A 15684-nucleotide genomic window follows, 5' to 3' on the forward strand; every position below is an offset into this window, starting at 1 on the left:
GGTTTTTGTTTTTTGCACTAATTTGAAAACACTCTGTTGTTTGACATCGCCTTGGCCAGATGACGTACTGGGAACACTAACATCAGGACTGGTGACAGAACCTGGTTGCTCATTCAGATCATATGTGAACTGCTTTGAATCCATTCTGAGCGCAAACCACTGGGGAGTGCTAAAAATTATTTAGTAGATTCTGCTGACAGATATGACTTTTGACAGCCAGAAATATTAATGCACAATTAGGGAGGACACCCCAAAAGCACTGAGGAGTGCTAAAAATTATTTAGTAGATACTGCTGACAGATATGACTTTTGACAGCCAGAAATATTAATGCACAATTAGGGAGGACACCCCAAAGCACTGAGGAGTGCTAAAAATTATTTAGTAGATACTGCTGACAGATATGACTTTTGACAGCCAGAAATATTAATGCACAATTAAGGAGGACACCCCAAAAGCACTAAGGAGTGCTAAAAATTATTTAGTAGATACTGCTGACAGTTATGACTTTTGACAGCCAGAAATATTAATGCACAATTAGGGAGGACACCCCAAAAGCACTGAGGAGTGCTAAAAATTATTTAGTAGATACTGCTGACAGATATGACTTTTGACAGCCAGAAATATTAATGCACAATTAGGGAGGACACCCCAAAAACACTGAGGAGTGCTAAAAATTATTTAGTAGATACTGCTGACAGATATGACTTTTTACAGCCAGAAATATTAATGCACAATTAGGGAGGACACCCCAAAGCACTGAGGAGTGCTAAAAATTATTTAGTAGATACTGCTGACAGATATGACTTTTGACAGCCAGAAATATTTATGCACAATTATGGGGGACACCCCAAAAGCGCTGGGGAGTGCCAAATATGAAGAAAAAATAATAAACCTCTATCCTCCTCTCTGCACTAGCGATTTTGGTTAGAGCAATTGCAAGAACAATATTGTATTCTCTGTCCCTGCTCTAATTAGCCTATGACTACACCCTGCTCTCTCCCTCTGTCAAATGGCGATGGATTGCTGTGGAGGCGTGTATTTATAAAGTTGAAGTATCGCGAGAACCGAGCCCCGAGATCCGACGACGTCACAATGACGTTCGGCCTCGATTTGGATTCGGAATGGGCGGGAGAGTACCGAGCTGCTCAGCTCGGTACTCGGATACCCAAAGTTCGGGTGGGTTTGGTTCTCGGAGAACCAGACCCGCCCATCTCTAGTTATAATTATACCTATGTAGTCAGTTTCTAACATACACCATTACTAATTTATCATGTACATGTACTTGTATATACACAGTTAGGAACAAGGCTCTGTTCATATAATAATAACCTGCCTGGAGCTCTTGCTTCAGATAAAAGAGGAACGACTAATTATTACATGTTACAGGGCATCTAAGTGTTTTCTTTTTCTAAGTCCTGTTTCAATATCAGTGGGTCAACGATCAAATCATTGGTGGTCAGTGGCAGCAACAGGCAGCCAATTGTGAGGCTGCCTGTTGCTGATTTGCCTCAGACAGGAAGTGCTGACTTCACTTCCTGTCTGAGCAGTGAGGAGAGATGCAGCAGAAGTGCACCTAAAGGTAAGTGAGAGATGGTGTGTGTATGTGTGGAGGGGGGGGGGTGGCAATATAGTGTGTGCGTGTGTGTGTGGCACAGGGGGCTTGTGGCAATGTAGTGTGTGTGAAGGCACGGGGCTTGTGGAAATGTAGTGTGTGAGATAGGTGGTGTCTAATTAATGGGTGTCATTTTGTTTGTGGGGTTATGGTGGGGCAATTTAATATAATAGTGTGGTTGGTGCAGACTTATTAATGTAGGGTGGGATGATTCATTTAATGTTGAGGTGGTTTGGGTGCTATTAACTAAATGTGTGGCAGAGTTTGGGAAAAAGGATTGCTATTTCTTAAAAGTGAATGCAAGTTATTTAATATATGGTAGGAAATAGGTTTATTTAATAAATGTGATTACTATTAATTTAATGTTGGGGTTGTTTGGGGCAAATAGGTCTTTTTATTAAAGTTGAATAAAATGATTTTACAGTCGGGCTGGTTACAAGAAAGGGGCACTAATAATAAAACATGAGTTGTTTTGATTTAATGTCGTACTGCATAGAGGCAGGGAGGCCTACTGTGTTCACTCATTGCTGGTATTTCTATATCTCATGTACCTACTCTATTTCTAAACAGGGACCCAACATTCCAGGATCCAGACAAGCACAACTGAGCTTAGGACACGAGCAGCAGCAACAAGTATTGAAAGTAGAAAGAACAGGTAGGAAAGAGCAGGACAGTCTGCCAACTTCCAACCTTGTGGAAAAACTCAAAATAAAGGATTACAAATGTATTGACAAGCACAAGAAGGTGAAGGACACACTGATGACCATGCACTGCTATCACTTACCAAATAAATTCAAGGAGTATTTGGGCACAGGGAGGTCTCTTGGCACCATACAAAATGTAGGCAAAAGCCTTCTCCAGAACCAGTACAGGAAGAATGCTTAATATTTATGGTGAAGGACAGTCATGGTAGACATTATCTGACTCTCTTAAAATCTCTACAATACATATTTAATCATTCTTTCGTACCGCACCACCAATAGCAGCACAGAAATGCGAGTCACCAATGGCTGTTTTATTATTGCCTGATAATGCTTTTGCTTTACAGTAGACACATGGATTCTCACCACCAATAGTTCCAATTATTATTCAGCTACCTTATGTATCAGTTGCTCCTCCCACACACTGTTACACCCATGTCACAATGCCATATCACAAACTGTGTCATACACATATCATATATCATGGGCCTTTGTGACACAGTGGCCCTATGACTATAGGGAACAGGCCACAAGACATAAGTCACTGCACTATACTGGTAACAAAGTATTTTTGAGTATGAATCTGATACTAATCATAATTAGCGATCGCTATGTGCAATTGATTCTCAATGATACTGGATTCCTGCTGGTAAAATGTGGATTAATATAAGACCAAACACCATACATTTCATAGGACCTGCACCATAAATACCTTTAATGTAAATTTATATTTGTATAAATAACCTTTAAGTCTTACTAATAAACTGTTAGTTGGAACTTTATTAAAATAGAACTATTTACAAATATAGAAGTGAATGTAAGTGTATTTGCTGTGTTTCCTATGTAATTGCATATTTAATATTTGTATGCTGATGAGTACGAATCGCAATAGCACAGGATTCTATAATAACCGATATTTATTAATTTAACATGACTACATCCAATTATTCAACTTTGACAGAGCATTTCCAACAGATGACTCTTGAGGCTAAGATTTGGAGTGCAGTGTCTGGCCTACTTGAAGAGGATTGTGGTAAAGTGATGGCAAAGTTGGTGAAATTCTCTCTTGTGCCAGCTACATGGGTGGCTTATTCCAAAGTGGGACAGAGCTGGTCGGTGAATGGGTCAAAGTTCATGGACTGGATCTGGTCACCATACACACTGGTGTATTCCATTGTTCTGCAAGTCGTCCGAGGACAGTGATCATGGACAGGAAGCTGGCAACAACTTTGGATTAGAATCAATGATTTTCTGAATACACCAAGGTACTTCACCAATTAATAATTGAATCCAGACAGGGTTGTCAGGTGGTGGTCTCTACATCATCAAACTCTCTGGAAATTCTGATAGCAGTATAGCGGAATTATGCAGTTCCCAGTAAAAATGTATAGTCTTCTGGGAGGTATTATCCTATCGCTTCTTATAAGGTTCCTGGGACAATGAGTTGGTGAGTGAGTGAGTAAGTTAAAGTAGTTAGAAGCTGGGCAGTCTGATGGTTCGTGAGGTACAGGTTTGCATCACTTGGTTGTGGAGGTCAAAGATGGATGACCTGTGAAAGAAAATATCATTCCACAAAGAAGTACAAAGAGGCAATAAGCCCCTAGAAAAAACTTGTGTACCTATGGGTTGCTCGTACACGGGAAGGGTGTGCCATTTGTCCCATTACAAGTTCAATTAGTTCTCAAACAAGGCATATAGATAGGTGAAGGACTTTGGGACACATTATATTAGGAAAAGCAGTGCAACTAAGGAATGAGTTTGGAGTTAGGTAAGGATATGTTGTGTATCATTGGTAGGTGGGAGATTCTGAACATATGTGGGTAGGTTTTGGTTGGTGTGAAGCACATCTCTGGTGATTCCAATGACCTGGATCATTGGACACTTCTACATTTTGTGGGCAGAATCAAAGCATGTGAGAGTGTGGGAGGGGGTAGCATGAGTCTCCCTGGGCTTCGTAAGTTCACAAACATCATGGAGAACACAGTAGATTAAATTTATTTAATCTGAATTTTTTTTCCAACAAGGCATACATTAGGTTGCACAAGTAAGTTTCAGAAAATAAAATAGGAAATAAAACCAGAGTCACTACTAACTAGTTAAGACTTGGTGTGTGAGGGAACACGATTGAGAAATATGAGACATTTCAGTCTTGATAGACCCCCTCATGAAAATGCACACGTTATTGGCTAAGGCAGAAGATTTTAAACCTTTTTCCACATAGCTCTCACACCCCACCTTTGGAGTTTAGCTGTCAATAAGGCGGCCAGGGCCGGCGATACCACTAGGCAAACCTAGGCGCTAGGGTTTAGGCACTTAAATCACTGAATGAGTCACATAATGTTACTTATTCCGTGTTTTTATTGTCAGAGCAGTGCTAGCTCACAATGTGCTGGCTACCTACATGCAGAAGCATCATTAGCAGCTTCTTACCTGTCAAGCTGCAGCTCCTCCTTGCAGGTAATGGTCTGGAAGCGTGGCGCCAGGCTATGAAGTCACAGCCTTGCGACACACTCCCATTAGGAATAACTGCTGCTCTGCTCCCACTTTACACAAGGTAAGAAGTGGGGTGGGGTTGAGTCAGCGTCTGACATGCTGGGTGCCGTCTAGGGAGCACAGAAGGTACACTTCAGACCGGGAGGCATATATTTTGTGAAATGAACCAGTATTAATGACATCACTGCATCATGTGGCACTTTGCGGCTGTATACAATGCTCAATACAATGCTCAATTACTGCTTCTATTGTAAATATGTGAGGAGTACACTATAAAAATGATTGTGGTATTCTGCTAACAAGGGCTCATTCCTATGCTGCCTGTAATTCAATGTATAGCTCTAATATATGTTTCATCATCTCTAACTATTTTACTTAATAGTTAGTCTCTAAATATGTTTGGTTAATCCTTGTGCACGGAACAGCATAGAACAGCATAGAACATCAACACACATATTAGAACCTTTTGTGTGACATCATCAGCTACTCACACAGCATGGTGAAACGCTGGATTACGATTCGTTCGCCTGTATTGTAATGTTAATGTACAGCTGCTGCTCAGAACCTGCCTCTAATCATATGATAGAATTGCTTTCATTTACTGCTGACTGGTGACAGTTGTGTACCCTTGAATTAAAATACAGCATTGTGGAAAGAAGCACAATTTCCTTCATTTCCTGGAACACTTCTGTACCATTGGCTCAGGCATCCTGTAAATTCTGATTGTGGAAACGTGATGCTGAAAAGCGTGAAACTTGGCATTCAAGAAAAAGGTTATTAATCTTTACTCCTTTGAACATGTTTTCATGCAGTTCAGGTTGAATATTTCTGTGGAGCTGCTATGTAGGAACGTCTTATGGACATTAGTTGGTTGTTTATCTGTAATTCCACTAATGTTATAGGTGATTTATAAAGGCAATGCAATATTTAAGTTACTGTTCACGGATTGCAATTCAGAAGCATGACATTATTCCCCATTCACTTTTTTTATTATTCCATTGAAAATATATCAATAGCAAGGGTGATTGATGGACCAATAGACAATTTGTACATAGTGTACCCATCCGTCCCCTGCCCTGTATGTTCTCACTAGCAAGACCCTCGTTTCCCCTGTCTTTTCATCCGTTTCCCACCTAATCTATTCTGCATGTCCTTGTGTTGTCCATTGTTGCAGAAGTTTATGGGGTCTTATAAATAAAAGCTAATAATAATTATAATATTCTTTATCAAAACTGTTGTTTAAGTCTGAACACATTGAGCACAGTCGTAAAACAAAGACAAGATTTAATTGGCGATAACAAAGATTCATCAAAGCAGTTCTTTTGTTCTATAGCAATTGATGGGACTATAACCCAACGAAATGGGACTATCACTCTCGAGATGCCAAGGATGTTATCCATTAACGTAAGAGTGATGCTTTACCGTCTGTAGCTGATTAATGTTTTGCAGTCTGATTAGAAGGATTATATTTGACCTGTTGTTCACAATAAAATATTATTTATGGCATGTCTAATGCATATCATGGATCAAACAAGTAATTTTAATGTTTCTTGAAGTCCCTTGAAACTTTATTATATGTTTGGTGTTCCCTAAGTATTCTTTCATGTACTAAAACACATATTGAATCAGAGAGAACACAATGATACAACATTGGCAAACGTAGAAAGCTGAAAAAAATAGATCTTTATCTGTGGAAGAAATATCCATTTAAAAAAAAAAGCATTTCATAAAGGCCCACATGAACTTGAAGCATCAGTTATCCCAGAGTGAGTAAAACTTATATGCAGGCATCTCATCTAATTTGTGCCAAGGAACTACAGATTAGCAAATGGTGAGATCTATAATTGAGATAACCTGACTAAGTCTATCTGGGATGACTTTTGCTCCATCTCTATATAGATTTCTGCTTGCAGGTAATATGTGGCTTTTAGCAGGGGAATGTTGTTAGGTCAAAGATAACTTATGAAATAGAGAGAATCAGACGTCTACAATGCTCAATACAATACTATACAATCCTCATCCACCCTTTAAGCGCCAGTTCAGTTAGAATACACCATTTATTTCTAGTCTGTAGATGAATGGTCATTTTGAATATCTACAAATATATATAAATTTCCGGAGTTAATGTGTCAAATCAAAACAGACTTTTTTTTCACACTATCCTCTGATCACATTATGTTAAAATACTTGTTCAACTGCTTTAGCCAGACATCTGGCTACCATTAAGCAATGTTTTATTTCTGTGTCCATTAAAGAAAACTTGTGTTGGTACAAAATCCTCTCCAAGTACAACCTGTCTCAGTTTCTGCTAGAGATGGGCGGGTCCGGTTCTCCGAGAACCGAACCCACCCGAACTTTGGGTATCCGAGTACCGAGCTGAGCAGCTCGGTACTCTTCCGCCCATTCCGAATCCAAATCGAGGCCGAACGTCATTGTGACGTTGTCGGATCTCGGGACTCGGTTCTCGCGATACTTCAACTTTATAAATACACAGCAATCCATCGCCATTTGACAGAGGGAGAGAGCAGGGTGTAGTCATAGGCTAATTAGAGCAGGGACAGAGAATACAATATTGTTCTTGCAATTGCTCTAACCAAAATCGCTAGTGCAGAGAGGAGGATAGAGGTTTATTATTTTTTCTTCATATTTGGCACTCCCCAGCGCTTTTGGGGTGTCCCCCATAATTGTGCATTAATATTTCTAGCTGTCAAAAGTCATATCTGTCAGCAGTATCTACTAAATAATTTGTAGCACACCTCAGTGCTTTTGGGGTGTCCTCCCTAATTGTGCATTAATATTTCTGGCTGTCAAAAGTCATATCTGTCAGCAGTATCTACTAAATAATTTTTAGCACTCCTCAGTGTTTTTGGGGTGTCCTCCCTAATTGTGCATTAATATTTCTGGCTGTCAAAAGTCATATCTGTCAGCAGTATCTACTAAATAATTTTTAGCACTCCTCAGTGTTTTTGGGGTGTCCTCCCTAATTGTGCATTAATATTTCTGGCTGTCAAAAGTCATATCTGTCAGCAGTATCTACTAAATAATTTTTAGCACTCCTCAGTGTTTTTGGGGTGTCCTCCCTAATTGTGCATTAATATTTCTGGCTGTCAAAAGTCATATCTGTCAGCAGTATCTACTAAATAATTTTTAGCACTCCTCAGTGTTTTTGGGGTGTCCTCCCTAATTGTGCATTAATATTTCTGGCTGTCAAAAGTCATATCTGTCAGCAGTATCTACTAAATAATTTTTAGCACTCCTCAGTGTTTTTGGGGTGTCCTCCCTAATTGTGCATTAATATTTCTGGCTGTCAAAAGTCATATCTGTCAGCAGTATCTACTAAATAATTTTTAGCACTCCTCTGTGTTTTTGGGGTGTCCTCCCTAATTGTGCATTAATATTTCTGGCTGTCAAAAGTCATATCTGTCAGCAGTATCTACTAAATAATTTTTAGCACTCCTCAGTGTTTTTGGGGTGTCCTCCCTAATTGTGCATTAATATTTCTGGCTGTCAAAAGTCATATCTGTCAGCAGTATCTACTAAATAATTTTTAGCACTCCTCAGTGTTTTTGGGGTGTCCTCCCTAATTGTGCATTAATATTTATGGCTGTCAAAAGTCATATCTGTCAGCAGTATCTACTAAATAATTTTTAGCACTCCTCAGTGTTTTTGGGGTGTCCTCCCTAATTGTGCATTAATATTTCTGGCTGTCAAAAGTCATATCTGTCAGCAGTATCTACTAAATAATTTTTAGCACTCCTCAGTGTTTTTGGGGTGTCCTCCCTAATTGTGCATTAATATTTCTGGCTGTCAAAAGTCATATCTGTCAGCAGTATCTACTAAATAATTTTTAGCACTCCTCAGTGCTTTTGGGGTGTCCTCCCTAATTGTGCATAAATATTTCTGGCTGTCAAAAGTCATATCTGTCAGCAGTATCTACTAAATAATTTTTAGCACTCCTCAATGCTTTTGGGGTGTCCTCCCTAATTGTGCATTAATATTTCTGGCTGTCAAAAGTAATATCTGTCAGCAGTATCTACTAAATAATTTTTAGCACTCCTCAGTGCTTTTGGGGTGTCCTCCCTAATTGTGCATTAATATTTCTGGCTGTCAAAAGTCATATCTGTCAGCAGTATCTACTAAATAATTTTTAGCACTCCTCAGTGCTTTTGGGGTGTACTCCCTAATTGTGCATTAATATTTCTGGCTGTCAAAAGTCATATCTGTCAGCAGTATCTACCAAATAATTTTTAGCACTCCCCAGTGGTTTGCGCTCAGAATGGATTCAAAGCAGTCCACATATGATCTGAATGAGCAACCAGGTTCTGTCACCAGTCCTGATGTTAGTGTTCCCAGTACGTCATCTGGCCAAGGCAATGTCAAACAACAGAGTGTTTTCAAATTAGTGCAAAAAACAAAAACCCCCAAAAAATTTACTGTATTGAAGCGAAAAAGAAGTGTAACTGAGCAAAAGTTAAGTGACGATAAAAAAAAAATTGCAAGCATGCCATTCTACACACGCAGTGGCAAAGAGAGAATGAGGCCTTCACCTTTGGCTATTAGTGGCAGATCCCAAAAATTTACCCAGCCTACAATTGGTGCACAACTACTGTTACGCGTCAAAGCCGAGCTGCAAGATAACAGTGAGGCATTACAGGAGAATATTTGCTCTGATTCACAAATGACAACAATCCCTGTGGAGAGTCCATCCAACAGTAGGATGTCTAATCGTGAGCATTCTTCTGATGTGTGCCTTAATAGCCCGAGTGTAGCCGGTGATACCCAAATTGAGGATGCCACTTTGGAATTAGAAGAGGATGAGGGGGAGATTTGTGTAGGCGACGAGGGCGCTAATGATGATGTTGATGATTATGATGCAGACAGATACCAAATTGCCTTTCTCAATTTCTATTTATATTCTAGATTATATAACGGCTGAATAGTTTTCTATTTTACTCCTAGTGGAGAGAGGATCTGATGCAGACAGATACCAAACTGCCTTTGTCCATTTCAATTTATATTGTACAGTATATAACGGCTGAATTTATTAGTATTTTATACAAGTGGAGGGGAGCCTAGAGAGACAGAAACCAAACTGGCTTTCTCCATGTCAATTAATATTGTACAGTCTATAATGGCTGAATTTTTGGTTTTTTTAAAAAAGTGGAGGGGGGCCTATAGAGACAGAAAGCAAACTGTCTTTTTCCATTTCTTTACATATTTAACTATAAGTGTAGGGTGTAATATACATCCAAAGACGATGGCTGCATTGCCAATATGCATAGATGGAGAGGAAGACAATCTGTTTTGTGTGTAGAATAAATGAAGGCCTACCAACGAAGAATTAAACTGTTTTTTTGGATGATTTATTACCTCAACAATTAGATTAATTGTCTCTAAAACAGTTGGAGCACTAAATTGGGTTAATTTAGGCCCAAAAACATGGATTTTCCCAAAAAATAGCAAAACAAAACCAAACAAAACCAAAACCAAAACACGCAATGGCGGTTTTGCAAAACCAAAACCAAAACCAAAACACAACGGTAATCCAGATCCAAAACCGAATCCAAAACCAAAACACGGGGGTCAGTGACCATCTCTAGTTTCTGCATAGCTTTGGGCAATGTGGAGAGTTGAAAATTGTGTTTCACATCTGGTGAGTCTGCCGTATGGTTACAAATTTCAGTAGCAGGTTATATCCGCTTTGATTAACTGCCCTGTTTTCCTAGTTAATAAAAGAGTTGATAAAAAATAAGAATAATACCAGATTAAGAACTCTCTGAAGTCCTCTGAAGTTCATTGTGGATGTTTGGAATCTTTCAGTTTGAAGCTCGTTCCCCCTCTGTGCAGAGGAGGTAACAGACATAGTGGTAGATTTATTAAACATTCTAAAAAGGAAATGTGGATCCTAGATATCATTTTCTACAATGTACTAGATAAATGACAGCTAGAATCTGATTGGTTGCTATGGGCAACACCTTCACTTTTTCTTTTTAAAAGGTTTAAGAAATCTAACCCTTTATATAGCTCTTTTTCAGAAGGAAGCTCAATCGTTAATTCATTTGGAAGCTATAAGACCTCATGGTTTTAATAAACCTAATGATTTTTCTGTATTTTCTGGAGATCTTAGAACCTGATAGGTAAGCTATGGCTCAACTTAGCAAACATGGTTTTAGCATCAATACACTCTCCTGCACTTAATTGTTTTCAACATGAATTGACATATGGGGCGATGCCTGGTCACAGTACCTGTAAGAGGTAGCATGCCAGTTCCTTCCCCATACCTTGACATAATGGTATGATACCATGATACCATGAATATCATGGTTATACTATCTATCTCCATTCTTCTATTATTAGTAGTAAACTTTATTTATATTGTGCCTACATATTACACACGGTTTACAGAGAGAATATTTGTTCATTCAAATCAGATCAGTCTCTGCACCGTTGGAGCTTACAATCTATATTCCCTTACCATATGGACACACACACTATGGTTACATTTGTTAGAAGCCAATTAACCTACCAGTATGTTTTTGGATCGTGGGAGGAAACCAGAGTACTGCGCTTATGTAAACTGATGGGCCTGCATATCTGTCAGTTTCAAATGATTGTAATTGGGTGAATAAAGGAAGATACTTTTATGTGAGTGCTCAGACGTCTGTTTTCTCCTTTGGACTTTTTTCCATTCTTGTGCTATGCAGCCATCCGTTTACGGTACCCTTCAGGTGCATGATATCATCACAGCAATATAGGTTTAGGTGCGTGTAAAGAGGCATACTCCCTCTGTGTATATGCATCCCTAGTAATGTTTACACAGAGGAGGGCTCGAATAATATACTGGATGAATGTATGCACCCTAACTAATGCAGAATGGTCTGATCTGAGTGTGTCAAGAATTTATTTCCCTATCCAAATAGTTAACCTGTTTCCCCTAACCATTGGTAGCTCCTCCTCTGTACCCCACTGTCCTTGCCATTTAAGTCTGACCTTACTGAGCAGCAAGTGACAGAATCAGAGTCTAATTTAAACACATAAGTGGCCAAATTGGACAGATCCCTAATTCTGTCCCCAGATATTTTTTACTGTCACTGGGGCCTGTTGGTGGGATCCAGGGGCGAAACTCTCATAGCAAAATTTGGGTAGGGGCCTAGTGATTCAGATGTAACTGCCCAGGCATGCGAAGGGACCTCTTCTGAGCATGTGCAATCAGCACAGAAGGGAGAAGTCACCCACAGGGGCCTTAGAAGAGGGGCACCGGCATTTGCCCTCTCACCCCGGGCCCATAGCGGTCGGACCCCCTGCAACTATGGCATTTCTGCCAGTGGTGGGGTCGGAAGATATCTCACACAGAGGCCAATAGCAGCCATCTGTGTTCATGTTCCGTCCTATGGCTTCTAGACGGCTATTTATCTGATATGGGGGTAATTTTGGGTCCACACTAACAGTGCAGATATCACAGCATTGTGTATCCAGCATTAGTCACAAAAATCATTATTTTTTTCTTTAGTGGTCTGAGCTGCTAGAAAATAGTGATCGACTACAGCCTTCTTCTCTGTACCCTGGTTTCCTGGGGCAGGACGATGAAAAGCGTGAAACGTGGCATTTAAGACAAAGCTTTTTAATCTTTAATAATCTGCAATCCCTGGACTCGGCGTGATAAGGTTTCCAGTGGCGAACCCATAAAGATAAAGCTTAGAGTCTTTATGTCCTCTCTTTCCCTGTGTGAAGCGAGGAATGACTAGATTCTAACATATTGTATCGTAATTACTTTGTTTTGTTTCTTAAAACTCTTTTTATTGAAACTTAGATCAGAAACGTGTTACAGGAAAATCTCATTAGACGCGGGAAACATGAAGAGTTTCTACAAAGTGTCATTTTTTAAACAAAAGAAATTTAGTTCATCAATAACAACACAATTTTCGTCGCTTAAAGAACGTTACAGTTGTGTCTGCACAAAATACATAAATTTCTAATACCAGAGAGAGAAAAGAGATTACAATACACCAAACGATACAATGAAAACTGAATCAGGATTATCAAAGTAAATTTATGAAACTAAGAAAATAAAAATGAAATGATAACTATGTCGTGTCTCAATGTCTCTCATCCACATCCAAAACACGTAGGTGGGGTAGTGGGCAGCAGAAAGGGAAGGGGGCGACGGGAGGGTGGAGGGGGAGAGAAGGAAGGAAAGCCATACTGGAAACCTAGGAATAGAAATAGGATAAATATGAGTTGCCGATTCAAACAACTTCATAACATTAAATTGTACAGTGGTAGCTAGAGCGTTAAGATATATTCCCCATTTTCGATAACATTTTCCAGGCTGTTTTCAATAGTGCCTGGAAACCCCCCTTTAAGCCTGGGGCACTGTATAATTGAGGTGGTTGGACCCTGCTCCCTCTTCACACAGCTCTGCTTGAAAAGGGAGAGCTGTGTGCACCTAACCGTAGTGCACGTAGCATTGTCCATGTATATTATGGGGATATGGAGAGTTGGAGAGCAGCCAAGCACTCTCTAAAATTATAGCTACGCCCCCCATGCACGCTGGTCACGCCCACTGGCAGTGTGGTGTGGAAAACCCCCTCTACAAATCCTGCATTTGTTCCTGGGTTTAAAATTGCTGCAAATCGGGAGAGATAACTGGCAATTTGAAGTGCAAAATCACAATATGTATTAACCAGCAAGTTTGACATTCCTAAATTCAATCTCTTGCGATTTGTGTCGATTTTAAAACCCCTATCTCTCCCATGTTATGGTCAAACTCGCAGGACATTAAAAACAAACTTGCCCGAGTTTGAATTCACAATCGCCAGATACAACCCGCTGCTTTCTATAAGAGAGTTTGGCAAACACATCACTGTTACACCGCAGGGCAATGTTAATATACCAGGAGGCACAATACGAGTTTAAATAAACCATCTTTTTTGTTGTAGAGGGACAAAAATGATTATGAATTTTCTAAAGGGGGACAATTTATTTTAAGAATAAATTAGTGACCCAAATTTAAATATGATTTAAACTTAAGGGTTTTTTTTGTTTCTTTTTATAGGGGCTTACTATTTAATCAGCAGTGGGGCAATGCGTATATTTTTTATGTCAATACTTAAAATTTCCTAATGGGGACAGCATTAAAAGTACATACTTGTAACACTACAAGTGTCAGCATGCTCTTAAAAAAATTTGCCCCCCCAAAAGAAAATTCTTAATCATTTTTGCCCCTCTACAACAAAAAGGATGGCTTATTTAAACTTCCATTGTGCCTCCTGTTATATTGACATCGCCCTGCAGTGTAACAGTGATGTGTTTGCCAATCTATAGAAAGCAGCCTGTTGTATCTGGCGTTCTTGAATTCAAACACAGGGAAGTTTGCAAAATGGCAGCTTGATATACTTGGCGATTTGTATAGCTGGAGCCGGAAAAATCGGGGCCGTGATTTGTAGCGATTTTGAGAATGGCGATTTTGAATCTCCATCGATTTTACATCAAATTGCCGGTTAATAAATTGGTGATTTTAAGCTCACCAGAGAAAATCGCTCTAAATTCAAAATCGCAGCTTGATACATTTACCCCTAGTATCAAAAACGGCAAATCAAAGGCCTGCCAGTCTTTAGTTATATGAGTGTCAAAATTGGTGCTAATGAAGTTAACAACCTTATTCCAAAATTTGCTGATCTTTCGGCAGTCCCATATGTTGTGTGTAAAGTCCGCTCGCTGTGGCTTGCATTTAGGATACAGCCTTGTCTCCCCCTCCATCCCATATTGGTGCTGATGCTGGGAAAGATAAGCCCTATTAATTGTTTTAAAATGTAACTCTTAGAGCAGAGAGAAAGTGAGAAACTTCCATATGGACACAAAGTGCTTTAACAAAGGGTAATGAGCTCAAGGTATTTGTCCAGACACTTTCAGTGTTATTATGTATGAGATCTGTATATAAATATCTAACTCTATGTGTCAAAGAGTGATGGGTCCTCAACATGGTATTAATTATCATTCGCATACATTGCCCATGCTGCTTCCAACATATCTCTAAATTTAATTGAATTAGAGACGATGCCTGAAAACTTCCAATGTTATAGCCTCCATTTGGGTCCTGACCATCAATAGTCATCCAAATTAAAGCATGGTCAAATAACCCTATAGGTGCGATATCAGTGTTTAAGAATTTTGGGGCCAGGGAATGTGACATCAAGAAGCAGTTGATTCTAGACAAGGTATTATAAGCCGCTGAAAGGCAAGTGTAAGCGAGGTCTGTGGGGTGTCAATATTGCCAAATATGTAATAGCCGCAGCTGAGTCTTGATCTACTCAATTCCTACCTTGTGAGACATTATGGTTGTATGGAGGGGCTTTGCTTATCTAATTGTTGGGATGCCACTGTATTGAATTCCCTCCTAATGATGAGGTTCATATCTGTATAAAGATATTATTTGTTTATGAGGGTTAGGAAGAAATCCCTAGAATAAACGTTGGGAGCATAAATATTACATATTTGGTCTCTGAAATAGATATCTAGATTTAGGTATCTACCTTCCGCATCTATCACTTGATGTATTTCAGCAGAGAGACCCCTTTTTCACCAAAATTGCCGCATATCTGGATTTACTATTATAAGAGGCATAAGCAATTACCATTTGTTTCAGCACAGTAAGTTTTTCGTGTTCCGCATCCGTTAGATGTGTCTCCTGTAAGAGGGTGACATCAGCTTTCATTTTGTTCAAATAAGTGGTTTATGTCCACCTTTTGATTGGGGAAGTAACACCTCCTGTGTTCCTGTGTTCCAGGAACAAAATTTAAGAGCACTCATTTATTAAAGAACAGGGAGTTTATAAAGTAATTGCAGATAAGGACAATAACGAAGCTGTAGCACTGTTT

Source organism: Mixophyes fleayi, chromosome 2 (genome assembly GCF_038048845.1).
Source record: "Mixophyes fleayi isolate aMixFle1 chromosome 2, aMixFle1.hap1, whole genome shotgun sequence".
Classification (NCBI taxonomy): domain Eukaryota; kingdom Metazoa; phylum Chordata; class Amphibia; order Anura; family Limnodynastidae; genus Mixophyes; species Mixophyes fleayi.